The sequence below is a fragment of the Stomoxys calcitrans genome, chromosome 1 (assembly GCF_963082655.1).
Source record: "Stomoxys calcitrans chromosome 1, idStoCalc2.1, whole genome shotgun sequence".
Classification (NCBI taxonomy): Eukaryota; Metazoa; Arthropoda; class Insecta; order Diptera; family Muscidae; genus Stomoxys; species Stomoxys calcitrans.
This window is the reverse complement of record NC_081552.1, coordinates 268,197,352-268,213,714: the sequence shown is the minus strand read 5'-3', so window position 1 is coordinate 268,213,714 and position 16,363 is coordinate 268,197,352. Positions and strand designations below refer to the sequence as shown.

The 16,363-nt window shown below is 37.0% G+C and overlaps 1 protein-coding gene across 1 annotated transcript in view; it reads left to right on the top strand.

The window, feature by feature from the left end:
* Positions 1-16,363, top strand: part of LOC106090429 (uncharacterized) — a 90,095-nt gene that overhangs the window by 30,019 nt on the left and 43,713 nt on the right. Inside the window, exon 2 of the mRNA XM_059360992.1 lies at positions 9,831-9,897. The gene's annotated coding sequence lies outside the window, so the exon portion shown is untranslated. The remainder of the gene's footprint in view (positions 1-9,830; positions 9,898-16,363) is intronic.

The following is a 16,363-nucleotide window of genomic DNA, read 5'->3' as shown; positions in this document are numbered from 1 at the left end:
TTTGAATCCCATATTGTCCCGATCGGTCCACTTTTATTTTTGGGTTGGACTTTTGGGGTAAGGGGGAGGGTCCGCGCAACAAACATACAAACAAACACAAATTGAATTTTATATATAAAATTATTAACTTTGCGACAACTATCTTTTAATGAAGGTCGTTGATGGTTTAGGAAAATGACTATTGAACAAGGGTTACGTTAACACCTTACAAATAGGAGTGCCTTTAACTTTTAAAATTAGAAAAAATATGTTTACACATTGGAATTTTAAAAAAAATTGAATTTGTGTGTTTTCTGTGAAATGAACTTGAATTGATTCGCTCTAATGGCTCGCACTCTTTACGGGAATTCTTCGATCAAAGAAAAAAATTGTTAATTATCTGTACGGTTGTTTAGTGGGAAGACCTCCTTCTGTTTCTTAATGGGGTACTTGTGGCAAAATTAGCAATTAGAGTCTAAATGAAACGCCGGTAAACCATAAGCTCCTTCGGAATTGATGGCTGCAGAAATGAAATTACCACCTCCACTGTTTTTAAATACTAAATTATGGTTTATGGTTGCCAGTTTATTTAGTGCCCTTCCAATCACAAGTATTGTTTGATTGGCTTCCACAAAATGCGGCTTAGTTGTTTGCTAATAAATTGGCCAAATATTTGCTATTTTTTCCAATTTTCGTAATTATTTTCATAAAGCAGAAATAAGTGGAAGAAAACGAAAGAAGAGAAGAACAGAAAAATTCCAAACAACTTCAACACCAAATTCCCCCCAATGATGAACACACGAAACTCTCGCCATACCACAGCAACTTGGAATAATTCGAAGTGTTGTGAAAGCTCAGCCGCCGCCATCGATGTGCATTCCAAACGGTGGATGTTGTTATATTTTTGTAATAAAAAGAAAAATTATAAATAAACACAAATAGAGAAATATAGCATACAATCACAAAAGAATTCAAATGTATGAGTGCGCCCAGTCAGTTGGCGGTCCCCCCAATTGAATCTCAGACAATTTGCCGACAGAAAGAAAATCTCGCTGCACCGTATATGGAATTGCTTCTTCGGCGAGGGACATGCAATGCGAGGCCTTTTCAAAAAGGGGCATTGGGAAAACGCTTAAATTACATACCAAAAATCATTTTTATAAAGCGTAACAATATTGTCTTTGCGCATATATCTAAGAGAGAGGGCTTCTAGCAAATTGTCAGCAAACACTGTCTGCTGATATTAAGTGAAAAATTTTGAATAAATCCATTAAACATTTTTGAACTTTGAAACAAAAATTGAGGCACTTGTTATATATTAGTAAAAAAATGGGAATTTTGGCCGTTAATTTTTTGTTCAAAAGCATTTGTTAAACAGTAGTAGTTATTTTGTCTGCTGTTATTTAAATTCGATCAAAAATAAGCAAATTTTAGACAATTTTAAAAAATTTTAATTTACATGGTTGTAAAATTGAAAAATAAGATGTAATATGTTTGATATATTTAGCTTTTCAAAATTTGAAAACAGCAGGAATGGTTTGCTGTTTTAGCAACAAATTACTGCCGTACCATTTTCAGCAGACTTTCTGCTGTTTCAGCAAACATTTTTGCTTTTTTTACTAACAAATTTCTATGAGTGTAGCAAAGGCCTCAAAATAGGCCCAACGTCACATGTGCTCTGTCCTATCATATGCACATGTAATACGATGGATTACCATTGGAGAATGGCATATTCTTCCAGCTGTAACATTCCCAGGGCGAAAAACTTCATCGCTTCCAAAACGAGGTGTAAATTTAGTCGAAGCGCAAAGAGCGAAATTTAAACACAGCAACAAAATGCCTTGAGACAATTCTTTTGGAATTGAAGATAAAAACAAAACCAAATTAGTTCAAGAAATACTGCGGTAAAATGAAACCAGATTAGGCTACAAGGCAGTGCTAGGAGTAAGGCAATCGAAACTCCTAAACTGCTGCTTCAACTCTGCAAGAAAACAACAACAAAAGAATGACTAGATATCATTCTCTTTTTCATGCTTCGCAGCATAGTGGGTATCCAAGTTGGTGGTGATTGTCTAACAGAATTTTGCGATAGGCACCTTGCAAAGTTTACACTCAAAAAATATGTCACTAGAACAATCTCTAGCAAAAAAGGAAATTTATTTGTCAGTAAAAACTATTAAAAGCAGGAAGCGTAATAATTAGAAGCAATCCACTGAATATTTCTGTAAAAATTCCGGCATAAGTGCAATTTATGAGGGAAAAGTTAAAAAAATTTCATAGTTTGCACGCCCCCAATCCTAGGAAGAGGAATTCAAAGTTTTTTTTTGGGGGAGCTTGGTACTGGAGGCTCCCGTCCCCACCAACGTGAATAATGGTACTTAAATGAAAGGAAATGTTGCGTTGAACTCGAATATGGTGAAGATAAGTCATAAAAGTAATCTTGCGCATAGTTTACGACATGGTGTTGAAATGAAAAGGAATATTTTCTAGAGTCCATATATGACAAAAAAAAAAACAAATATTATTATCGTTGGCGTTATCCAGGCATTACCGCAAATTTGTAGAGACATTTTTTCCACTTTTATAACTTTCATAGACATTTCACGCTATGGTACTTCAACATGTTGATAAAGATTTTTTTTGGAATGTATTTTCTAGTTTGTCACATGGAATCAAGTTAAAAATAAATTCAAATATAATGTCCGTGAAGATAAAGTTAACTTTAACTAGCAGAGACACAAACCCATTCAATTAGCAGCACCCTGTTACGAGCTTAGCAGAGCAATGCAACATTTTAACAGAAAAGATCGAAAAATAAAATTAAAAAAAAAAATCAGAAGAAACGAGAACAAGAGCACTTAAAGGACCACAAACATTGCGAATTTTGTAAAAAAAATCATCTAGCAAAGTAAAAAATGCATAAGGGACAAATCTACAACACCAAAAAGTCCAAAGCGAAAAGTGGAAAAACTAACAGAGGTGCTGGGTACTCACTTATAGTGAAGGAACACACCTCATGCAAAATTTCAGCTAAATCGGATAATAATTGCGCCCTCTAGTGGCTCAGAAAGTCAAGACCCCAGATCGGTTTTTATGGCAGCTATAACAGGCTATGGACCGATTTGAACTATTCTTAATACAGTTGTCGGAAGTCAAAACAAAACACGTCATCCAATATTTGAGCCAAATTGGATAGGAATTGCTCCCTGCAGAGGCTCAAGAAGTCAAGACCCCAGATCGGTTTATATGGCAGCTATATCAGGTTATGGACCGATTTGAACTAACATCTTAACATAGTTGTTGGAAGTCATAACAAAACACGTCGTGCCAAATTTCAGCCAAATCGGATAAGAATTGCACACTCTAGACGCTCAAGAAGTCAAGACCCCAAAAAGGTTTATATGACAGCTATATCAGGTTATGGACCGATTTAAACCATACTCAGCACAGTTGATGGAAGTCATAATAAAACACCTCATGCAAAATTTCAGCCAAATCGGATAGGAAATGTGCCCTCTAGCGGTTCAAGAAGGCAAAATCCCAGATCGGTTTTTAAGGCAGCTATATCAAAACGTTGACCGATGTAGCCCATTTACAATCCCATCTTACCTACACTAATATGAAGTATTTGTGCAAAATTTCGAGCGGCTAGTTTTACTCCTTCGAAAGTTAGAGCGCTTTCGACAGACAAACGGACGGACGGACGGCATGGCTTGTTCGACTTAAAAAATCATGACGATCAAGAATATATATATTTTATGGGGTCTTAGACGAATATTTAGAGAAGTTACAAATAGAATGACGAAATTAGTATACCCCATCCTATGGTGGAGGGTATAAAAACTAGCCAAAAAAGTTATGAGAACTTCTTGTCTCATAACTTTTTTGGCTAGTTTTTATATTGGAACTATTTTTATACCCACCACCGTAGGATTGGGGGTATATTCATTTAGTCATTCCGTTTGCAACACATCGAAATATCAATTTCCGACTTCACAAAGTATATATACTTCGGATCGTCGTAAAATTCTAAGACGATTTAACGATGTCAGTGTGTCTGTCCGTCCGTCTTTTGTAATCACTCTACATCCTTCAAAAATTGAAATATTGAGCTGAAATTTGCCACAGATACTTTTTTTCTTGAACGGGCCAAATCGGCCTATATTTGGATATAGCTGCTATATAGACCGATCTGCCAATAAAGGGTCTAATGCCCATAATGCTCCATCCGATTTCGCTGAAATTTTAAACAGTGAGTAGCTTAAGGTATCCCACGACATCTGACCCAAATGGTTTAGATCGGACTATATTTAGATATAGCTGCCATATAGACCGATTTCCCGATTAAGGATCTGAAGCCTATAAAAGCTTTATTTTTTAACCGATTTCGCTGAAATTTGAAAAGGTGAGTAATTTTAGGTCTCGTAACATACGACCCATATATGGTTCAAATAGGACTATATTCAAATATAGCTGTCATATACATCGATCTCCAAATAAAGGGTATGAAGCCCATAAAAGCATAACTTTTTAACCGATTTCGCTGAAATTTGAAACAGGACCCAAATAGGACCCGATCTGTCGATTAGGGGTCTGAAGCCCATTAAAGCTTTATTTAAAACCCGATTTCGCTGAAATTTCAAACAGCGATTAGTTTTGTGCCCCCCAACATAGGACCCAAATATGGTTCATATCGAACTATATTGAGATATAGCTGCCATATAAACCGATCTGCCGATAAAGGGTCTGAAGCCTATAAAAGCTTTATTTATTACCCGATTTCGCTGAAATTTGAAACAGTGAGTTATTTTAAGCCTCCCTATATCCGAGTTTAATATTGTTGCGGTCGGACTATATTTAGATATAGCTGTCATATAGACCGATCTCCCGATAAATGGTTCTGAAGCCCATAAAATCTTAATTTTTTACCGATTTCGCTCAAATTTGAAACAGTGTATAGTTTTAGGTCTCCCGATATCCGTCCCAAATATAGTTCGGATCGGACTGTATTTAGATATAACTGTCATATAGACCAATATACCGATTAAGGGTCTGCAACTCATAAAAGCTTTATTTATTACCCGACAAAATTCAACAGTAACTTATATTTATAAGACCCTCAATGGCCGTGCCGGATTTTCATCGGATTTCGACGAAGCGGGGTTTACATATATACCCGAGGTGGTGGGTATCTTAAGTTCGGCCCAGCCGAACTTAATGCCTTTTTACTTGGTTCTTCTAACATCCCCTTCATAATTGTGAACCAGTCATTTTCAGCAAACAACAGAAAGTCAGCAGTAAGCCTGCCACTCTAAATTGAAGTACAACTGCGGTAATAGCAGAACTACTGCTACAATAGCAGCAAAATTAACTACTAATATTCCGCAGACAGTGTTTGCTTTTTTCAGCAAACTTTTTTCTATGAGTTTATGTATTTTTCCACTACTCTATGTTTGGATCTTTGCTTTTTTGATTTTTGGGAAATTTTGAAATTAAATTTACTGTCATTGCAATTTCTTTCAACAAATTTAGTTTCTTTAACTTGAACTTTTTTTGTGAGTGTAGTACTGTTTTTGGAAACAAACCAAACAAAAACGTAATTTTTGTGACCTTCCATGATTTTTATTACAACTTCTAGGGAATTTTTTGCATATGATAATGTTGTATATGTGATTTTTGTATATCTAAATTAATTTAATTTTATACCAAAATTGTAATGTAAAAATGCTGCTTGTGCGATTTAAGATATGCCTCATGGACAGTTTCCCATTGCCGTGTCCGTTGGTTGCACTAGAATGCATGGTAGTACAAAACATATCCACAACAACAAAATCGAGGCAGGCCTAAGTTGTTGCTGATTCAGCAAATGATGGAAGATTTAAAAAATCTTAAAAAATACCATCGTATAGCTAAATCTATAAGAATGCACAATAGTTAAATACGGCCAGAAGACACTTTGGTTGACTACACATATAAATAAAAGCATGTATGGATTGGGCATGTTTTAGCTCAAAAATAAAAATCGAAAACGATTTTAATGAAAAATAAGTAAGAAGGCGACAAACCACCCTTTGTCATAATCCGGTGAAAAATGCATAATTTATGTCTCCATTACAGCTTTATCGAAATATGGTCCGATTTGGACCAAATTCGACACGGATATTGAGGTTCAAGTCATTGTTCAATTTTGTAGAACAAAATATTGGTCTTTGTGGTAGCCATATCCAAATATAGACTGATCTAAACCATAAACGACACGGATGTCGAAAAGCCTAACATAAGTCACTGTGTCAAATTTCAGCGGAATCGAATTACAAATGTGCCTTTTATGTGACCAAGACTTTAAATGGAGAGATCGTTCTATATGGCAGCTTTATTCAAATCTGAACCGATCTGAGCCAAATTGAAGAGAGCTGTCGAGGGGCCTAACACAACTCACTGTCCCAATATTCGGCGAAATTGAACAATAAATGCGGGTTTTATGGGCCTAAGACTTTAAATCGAGAGATCGATCTATATGGCAGCTATATCCAAATCTGAACTGATATGTGCCAAATTCAAGAGGGATTTCGAAGGGCCTAACGCAACCCACTGTCCCAAATTTCAGCGAGATCGGACAATTAATGCGTCTTTATGGGCCAAAAACCTTATATCGAGAGATCGTTCTATATGGCAGCTATATCCAAATCTGGACTGATCTGAGCCAAATTAAAGAAGAATGTTGAAGGACCTAACGCAACTCACTGTCCCAAGTTTCGGCGAAATTGGACAATAAATGCGTCTTTTATGTGCTTAAGACCTTAAATCGAGAGATCGGTCTATACGGCAGCTATATCAAAATCTGAACCTATCTGGGCTAAATTGAAGAAGGATATTGACTGGCCTAACACAACTCACTGGCTCAAATTTCGGCGAGATCGGATAATAAATGCGCCTTTTATGGGCCCAAAACCTTAAATCGAGAGATCGGTCTATATGGCAGCTATATCTAAATCTGGACCGATCTGGGCCAACTTGAAGAACGATGTCGAAGGGCCTAACACAACTCACTGTCTCAAATTTCGGCGAGATCGGATAAGAAATGTGGCTTTTATGAGCCTGAGGCCCTTAATCGGCGGATCGGTCTATATGGGGGCTATATCAAGATATAGTCCGATATAGCCCATCTTCGAACTTAACCTGCTTTAAACCTGCTTATGGACAAAAAAAGAATCTGTGCAAAGTTTCAGCTCAATATCTCTATTTTTAAAGACTGTAGCTTGATTTCAAAAGACAGACGGACGTACATGACTAGGTCGTCTTCGATTTTTACTCTGATCAAGAATATATATACTTTATAGGGTGGGAAATGGATATATCGATGTGTTGCAAACGTAATGACAAAATTAATGCACCCCCATCCTTCGGTGGTGGGTATAAAAACATAAGTTCTTAGATAGGTACCAATATTCGTGTTGATCGACAGAGAACTGTAATTAATACTGCTAAAGCTATATCTTAATCTGAGCTGATATTTTTGCTTAATAGAATCAGGAAGTGATTCTCAATAAAAAAAGTTTTAGCGGGCCTTACCATACCATCGATAAAGTGGAAAAACTTTTACAAACTTATTTTGGCATTCAGTTTAGACGTCCGATCGACTAAGTTTGCTACTCGTTTGAAGTTTTGAACAATATTTCTTCTTGATGTAGGCTAGATGGGACAGTTACTGAGCAAAACGTATCTCTCTTTTGATATAGTTTCCATATAAACCTATGGTCCAATTTCACTTCTGGAGCATATAAGGGTCCAATTTAAATCCGATATATGAAGCCCTTCTTTAATTTCCAGACATCCAGGGAGAATTCACGCGCATAGTAAGCAATTATATTTGAATTGTATTATTGTTATGGAAATGCCCATATACAGCACGACATGAGTGTGACATTGTAATGGGCCTAAATAACAATCAAAAGCGTTCTAGTTACCAATTAAAAGCCATAGTAGACCATGGAACATAAAAAGTGCTGACAGGGCAGCCATTGTCCTCCTTCTACTTCGACCGCTTCATGTCATTTGCCTTTCTTGGACAGAAATCTTAAAAATTCATTGTCATGGAATTGTTTCTATGTCTAATAATGTTGCTGTTGTTGTTAATGTTCTTATTATAATCGTTGTTGTTGCCATTAAATTATAACCAAATTCAAATATCTTCGCCGATCACGTACCCATCCCATTCGTGCAAGCTATTCGCTTAAGTGTTGGGAGGCAATACTACCCAAAACCACGCAATGTCAAATCCCATTCTCAATCGATTCCCTTCACTATACATATTTGACCATACTTGGCGAACGTCTGTCGTTGTCTGTTGGCTCATGGTGGGTCTTCGGAGCAGCCAAGACCATAATTCATTTGCATGTCATAAATGTAAATCTGAAAACTCTAACCAGAAAATCACTTTTGGAATTTTTTTTTGTTTCTTGATTTTCTTCATTCTGTCTTATCAGTAAATCGTGCAATATTATTAAGTTTATTTTTATTTCCCTTTTATTATTGTTGTTTTGGTTTTCATCGCCACCGCCATCCATGGTAACCAAAAAGGTTGTTTTTGCGTGATATGCATTCGTTTGTGGGGATTTTGGTAATTGGAAAAGAATGAGGCGCAACAAATCAATAAAGGGATTAGAGTTTCAATGCGAAAGGATTTGAGTGTGAGAAAATTAATTTTAATTTATTTCAATCGATTCAATTTGGGTTTTCCCAAAACATAAAGAGCTGATAAGGAATGCAATGAGTTAGAATAGAATATGAGGGCGACATTCTTTGGACGGAGAAAAAATATAATTGTTGTACCTTACCACTATGGTACAGGATGTTCTGCGAAGTGAATTTGATTGTAACACATAAAACTGCCCCTTTGGAAAATGCAAAAATGTTTGCTAAAACAGCAGTTTTTGTCTGGTGAAAGTGAGAAAAAAGATATTTCTGCTGTTTCAGCAAACATAGGGTTGCTGTATTAGCAAACTGATATTTCAACTAACAAAATCCGCTGTTTTGAATACACAAGTCTGCTGAAAAAAAAAACCGTATGCCACTTTTAATGGTTGCCTGTTACTTTTTAAGCATTTTTTAGAAATTTTGTTGGAAAAGATGATTTTAATTTGTGGAATATTACTGTAAACAAGCTACCTGATCCATCCATTGGTATCCATTTTGAAATGTGGCTGAGCTAGCTCGCATTTTGTGTTATTGCTCTACTAATGTGCACATGACTGGCATGGCCTTTTGTATCGAAATTTAAAGAAAAAAGATTATGGAAAGTATATATTTAGTGGTGATTATAAACATTCACATTTACATATGGGTTCTGTTTTTTATTTATTCTAACATCCCCTTAGTAATTAATCAGCAGTCATTTTCAACAAACAACTGACTTTTCAGCAGCAAGCCTGCTACTCTGAAATAGCAGTACTACTGCTGTAATAGCAGAACTACTGCTACAGTTGCAGCAAAAATAACTACTAATATTCAGCAGACAGTGTTTGCTATTTTCAGCTAACTTTTTTCTATGAGTGTAGCCATTTCTGTTTTTTTATTCTAACATCCCCTTCATTATTAAGTAGCAGTCATTTTTAGCAAACAAAAGACTTTTCAGCAGTAAGTCTGCTACTATGAATTGCAGTACTACTTGCTGTAATAGCAGAACTACTGCTACAATAGCAGCAAAATTAACTACTAATATTCAGCAGATAGTGTTTGCTATTTTCTGTAAACTTTTTTCTATGAGTGTACCAATTTTTGTTCTTGGTGTTTTATTAATTTTTTTAACCTTACAACGAAAACTAAAATTAAATTTATAATTATTTTTTCAGATAAACATATTTTCTCCTATCCACTGAAGAACTCAAAATATTGGATATTTGGATAGCTGTTGCTGAGGTATGTGGTTGTGTTATTTTGTTTTATAACAAATGAAACTTAAAACATTAACTTTATAATTTATAAACTTTCTGATTCCATTCGGAACATGTTGAAATATTAGCCTATAGGCTTTGAAGGAAATCCGAAGACACAACCTTCACTGGTAATCTGAGCTCGACACTAACTTATAACGTCGGGCTTATAATATTATTGTGGGCTGGTTGGAATTTTAAGTCGAACAAATCAGACCATATTTCCTTTAGCTACCTAAACAGATCGACAGAATGGAATTTTCAGGAACAATTAACAAAAATACTTGAATTTTTTATACACCCACTCCCTCAAAATTTTGGGTTGCCTAAAAAGTAATTGCGGATTTTTAAAAAGAAAGTAAATGCATTTTTAATAGAACTTAGAATGAACTTTAATCAAATATATAATTGCCATTTTGTTCGATAACCTTTTGCCATCTTCCTGGCAAATTTAGTATTCCACGCTCATAGAACTTCTGGCCTTTATCTGCAAAAAACTGAACCAAGTGCTATTTTATAGCCTCATCATTGCCGAATGTTTTACCATTCAAGGAGTTCTGCAGAGATCGAAATAAATGGTAGTCTGATGGTGCAAGGTCAGGGCTATATGGTGGATGCATCAAAAGTTCCCAGCCAAGCTCACTCAGTTTTTGGCGAGTGACCAAGAATGTGTGCGGTCTAGCGTTGTCCTGGTGGAATATGACACCTTTACGATTGACCAATTCTGGTCGCTTCTCCTTGATGGCTGTATTCAATTTGTCCAATTGTTGACAGTAAACATCCGAATTAATCGTTTGGTTCCTTGGAAGCAGCTCAAAATATACCACAGCCTACCAATCCCACCAAACAGACAGCATAACCTTCTTTTGGTGGATATCAGCCTTTGAAGTGGTTTGAGCTGGTTCACCATGCTTGGACCATGATCGTTTTCGACTAACGTTATTGTAAACATTCCATTTTTCATCTCCAGTTATGATTCGTTTTAAAAACGGATCGAATTCATTGCGTTTAAGGTGCATAAGGTGCACAGCGTTGATTCGGTTTGTTAAATGAATTTCTTTCAATACATGTGGTACCCATATTAAAATTGACGCCAAACAATCAAATGTAAACAAAATTTCGCTCACTTTTTTTTCTAAAGCAAGCTAAAAGAAACAGCTGATAACTGACAGAAGAAAGAATGCAATTAAAGAGTCACAAGCCGTTGAAAAAATTTGTCACCGCCGACTATATTACTACTATATTACCGACAATTACTTTTTGGGCAACCCAATACTAACAGAAACACCATAGAAGGTGTGTTTTATGGCTCGGGGCTTGGGCCAGGGCAACCCAATGTCTATCTTACCTTACCTTTCTCTGAAGCAATGGTGCCGAATATGGACAATATGGCACAAAAAAAAATTTAGTGTAGAACAATAATATGCCTCCTTTGGTGTAGGATAGTTACACTTCAAAACAAGTTAAACGGCATTAAGATCGACCGGGCCGAACATTGGATACCCATCACCTCGGGTATATATGTAAACCGTAAAGCCTAACATTAGTGACTGTGTCAAATTTCAGCGAAATCGGATAATAAAAGCGACTTTTATGGGGCCAAGACTCTACTACGAGAGATAGGTCTATAAGGCAGCTATATACGAATCTGGACCGATTCGGGCCAAGTTGCAGAAAAATGTCGAAGAGCCTAACACAACTCACTCTCCCAAATGCGCTTTTTATGGGTCCAAAACCTTAAATTCAGAGATCGGGCTATATGACAGCTATATGCAAATCTTAATCGATCTAGACCAAATGGCAGAAATATGTCAAGGGGCTTAACAGACTGTCCCAAATTTCCGCGAAATCAGGCAATAAATGCACCTTTTATAGGCCCAAGACCTTAAATCGGTAGATGGGTATATATCGCAGCTGTATTCAAACCTGAACCGATCTGAACCAAATTGAAAAAAATGTCGATGGGCCTAACACAAATCCCATCCCACAAGTCCCAAATCTAGGCGAAATCGGACAATAAATGCACCTTTTGTAGGCCCAAGACATTAAATCGAGGGACCGGTCTATATGGCAGCTATATCCGAATCTGGATCGATCTGGGCCAAATTGAAGTACGATGTCGAGTGTGCCAACACAACTCACTCTCCTAAATTTCAGCAGAATCGGATAATAAATGTGTTTTTTTTTTGGGTCTATTAGACCTTAAGGCAGGCAGATCGATCTATATGGGGGCTATAATAAGAAATAAGAAAAAAACACATAAATTTCCAGCAACCATGAGATTGTCATTGGACATTTGAACAAGTGATAAATGAATGAAATAATTACCGAATTTGTAACACTTCATTGTTGTCTTAATTGTACATTGTAATTGGTTTTGTTGTTGTTTCTAATCAGTCATAGTTGCACGACCAACGACGACAAATGTTTGTTCAAACCTTAAGTTTATGTTTTCCCTTCAACGCCTTCACTGCGTCAGCGCGAGCTATAGTATAAACTTGTTGCATGTTGCACAAATCTATCTTTGCGACTCTACTTCCCACATGAGAGCATATTTCTTAATAGACGTTGTTTCAATTGTAATTAAATTAAATTGAAAAAAAAAACTACATAAAAGAAAATCAAAAGGAAAAATAAAAACCACAGTCGTAGTCTGCTACAGTCACAACCTAGCTAGTCACCTCTACTACCCAACCATTCACTATTCACTTGGACCGTCCTTCTTCCCATGCCCAAATGGACAGAGCACTGTTTGAATTTAGTTTTTTGTTTTCAAGAAATCCCTCGAATTTTATGCACCATTTTTTTTAATTTTTTCCTCATTTCGTTGGTTGGGGGCTTGGTTTGGTCTTGGTTGTATCAACAGCCTCTCTAGATTCAAATCTAAACATAATATTGAAGCTGAAAGTGAAAAAGGCAGCAAATAGGAACCAAATGCCGCCAGCAGCAACAACCAAAACAACGACGATGGCTACGAAATATCAAGGGGAAAATGCCAAAGTGCAACATTTTTAAATGGCATTAACTCTAAATAAAGTTGAGTGCATGTTGCACAATGGGATAAAAAATAATTAAAAGTAATATATGTTGCAGAAGTAAGGATTTATTTTACCCACCACCGTAGGATAGGGGTATATTCATTTAGTCATTCCGTTTGCAATACATCGAAATATCGATTTCCGACCCTACAAAGTATATATTGGGTTGCCCAAAAAGTATTTGCGGATTTTTTAAAAGAAAGTAAATGCATTTTTAATAAAACTTAGATTGAACTTTAATCAAATATACTTTTTTTACACTTTTTTTCTAAAGCAAGCTAAGAGCTGATAACTGACAGAAGAAAGAATGCAATTACAGAGTCACAAGCTGTGAAAAAATTTGTCAACGCCGACTATATGAAAAATCCGCAATTACTTTTTGGGCAACCCAATACATGCCGTGTGGTAGAGCCTTAACCAATTATCCGATTTCATCTCCTAAGGACACAGAACGTGTTTCATATCTACCACCATAGGTTGGGGAGTACTCATATTGTAATTGAAATATTTATATATTCTTGATCACCGTGAAATTTTCATACGATCTAGCCATCTCTCTATGGATGCCTATTTGTTTTTTGTAATCACTCAAAATTATTTAGCCCTGCTTAAACCAGTACCATTCCAAATGCAATGGAAATAACTCCACCTTCATATTGTATTGTATATAGGTTAGGTTACGTTGAAAAGAGGATGCATATATTAATCCGAACCATGCCACTATGGACATACACCTAAGCCAGTAATCGGTTTGTTGGGCGCTTTCAAAACCATAAAGTAACCTCGAAAAAGAAAATTTCAAGCTAGGAATTCCGTGCTACTTACAAAATCCTTAATTGTTTTCAATACCACTCCCCCAAGTTAGTTCATGTCTGGTATTGTGTCTCCACCTAAACGCCGGTATCTGTTAAAAGCGAAAGCTGGGCAATGGCAAAGGAAATGCTCCAACGTCTCATCATCTTCCCCGAACGCCCTACAAATTCTATCACTGCCGCACCGATTTTACATAAGTGAGCTCGTAGTCCTATGTGTCCCGTTATGATACCAATAGCTATACTGAACTTCTTCAGTAATAGCCTCATCTTTTCTCGATCTGGATCCCCCATAGGATTTTCGCCGTCCTACCGACCGTTTCGCTATTCCACAATGTTGCATGCGCAACATTTTCCCATCGCCTTAAGTCTCATAGCCGCATAGGCTGCCCCACACTTAATCTGTATGTCAATTGGTCGGATATCTAGAATAGTCTCCAGAGCTCTAGTGGGCGTGGTCCTCATCGCCTCGCCTATGCCAAGACAACATGTTTTCTGAATCCGTTGTATGGTCCTTATGTTGCACTTTTTTTTCCATAGGAGTCAACTAATGAGGCGTAAGTAAGTATTGGTCTAATCACGCTCCTGTAGAGCCAGTGGACTATCCTAGGATTCAGGTCCCATTTCGAGCCTACGACCCATCTACATAGTGCCCAACATCTGTGGGCCTTCTCAGTACGCTCCTGAATGTGACACTTCCAATTCAGTTTCCTGTCCAAGATCACACCTAAGTATTTGACCTTGTCAGATATCGAAATCGTTTTATTGAGGCAATGTGGTGCGGCCCACCTTCGTCTTCCTCGTGAACAGGCATATTTCAGTCTTTTCTGGGTTAACATTGAGACCTCTGGGTCCAGCTCAGTCATATTTCATAGGCAAAACCCTTTCGGCCCTTCTGCATAGTTCGTTCGGATCCTTACCCCTTAGAAGTATTATAACACCGTCTGCGTAGCAGACTGGTTCAAATCCGTCCGCAATAGGCCATTTATGGTGGTCACCCATAGGAGTGGCGATAAATGCATTGGGTAAGTCAAAGAATACAAAAACTTGGCCCGGTAAACTAAAAATTAAATTTGTTAACTCTCCTGCTGCTATTCGTAAAATTAGAACAACTCCACATGGGAGGGAATTTTGTAACTTTATGAAACACATGAGCGAATCTATTTTACTCGTTTATGTATGGATCTATTATGCAATTTGAAAGAACTTGTCATATCGACCCGGAAATTAATTTTCTCCCTTTCCGCTCAATCTAACCCATTGTGCAAGATTTGATATGAAAAGGGTAGGCATGTACACCACCACCATATTACATTGAAAACTTCATTTCATTTGCCATTATTGCAGTTTAATCATGGACAGACAATGTCTGCCGATGCTGCTCTCCAATTGTAGCCGTTTTATTTCATTATGAAAAAAGAAAAACAAAAAACAGTTCAAAACACATAAAACTCCTTTTTTATAAGCGGGCATACAAACCAAGGCAGGGCTCCACCACCGTGTGAGTGCATTATGCTCTGGCTTTTATGCATTTCCAAGAGCATGAGTTGGTTATTTGAAAATCAAATGATTTTCCGCCTAAATGAAATAAAACACCAGCAGAGAAAAATGTGTAGCATGAAGAACCTCCAATTGCAGCTACATCTCAATGTGGGAGCGGGACAAATTGGGAAGGGGGAATCTGATGTCGATCGTCGTGCCACATTCATCACTATCATCATTGCCAGTCCCATTCCTATTTCCATACACTTGTTCCCTAATTGGCTGCAGCATGAAGCAAATGTGTCTAATTTCGAATGGTGTGGTGTGTGTGCTGTGTTGTGGTACTTTGTAGCGTATGCTGGGTCTGCCGTCAATTTGAGGAATTGGAAGTGCCACAATACATCTGCGTTGGCCGACTGTTTTTGTTGACTTGTTTCGTATAAAGAATGGAGGATGATGGCACGTTGTACTACTATCGACAGTGGGCTTTGGTCGTGGGTAGCACAAGAACTCACAAAAGTAATTTTCCATGTAAACTTGTGCTCTCCTTCTTTAGGCAGATTTGTGCGGATACGATGCGGTGATAAATTTGCAAATTGTCACTTTTTCGCAATGACAAATTAGATTCAGTTAAGCTGCCAATGTTGTTTAGAAAAAAAAAAGAAATAAATAAAAAAATTCTCAAGTCTGCCTTTTTTTCCATGTCTTTGACCTTTTGGCTTTATTGAAAATTGATTTATGTTTGGTTTACTAGGGTAGTCATTTCTGTCAGCTCTGGAGACAAAATCTATCGGAGATCCCGTGTAGGCCATGAAAATTGATTGGCTCCAATGGCATGGTTGGCAAGAACATATTTGTAAATCGACCATCCGGTTGGAAAACGATTGCCGAATGGGAATTATTTGCTAAAAGATTGAAAGGTAAAAAAACTTAATTCCCGTATACACTATTTTCCAGCAAAGCTATGGAGTGGAATCATGAGCAACACTTAAAGAAATTCCTTTGTACAGAAGCTAAAACATCGAAGAGTGTTGTCAACACTTTGGTCAGTTAAAGGGAAATTTTATATCAACATTGGAGGTGTTAGTGGAATTTTATTCTCTTTGAGAAGTTTTTTTGT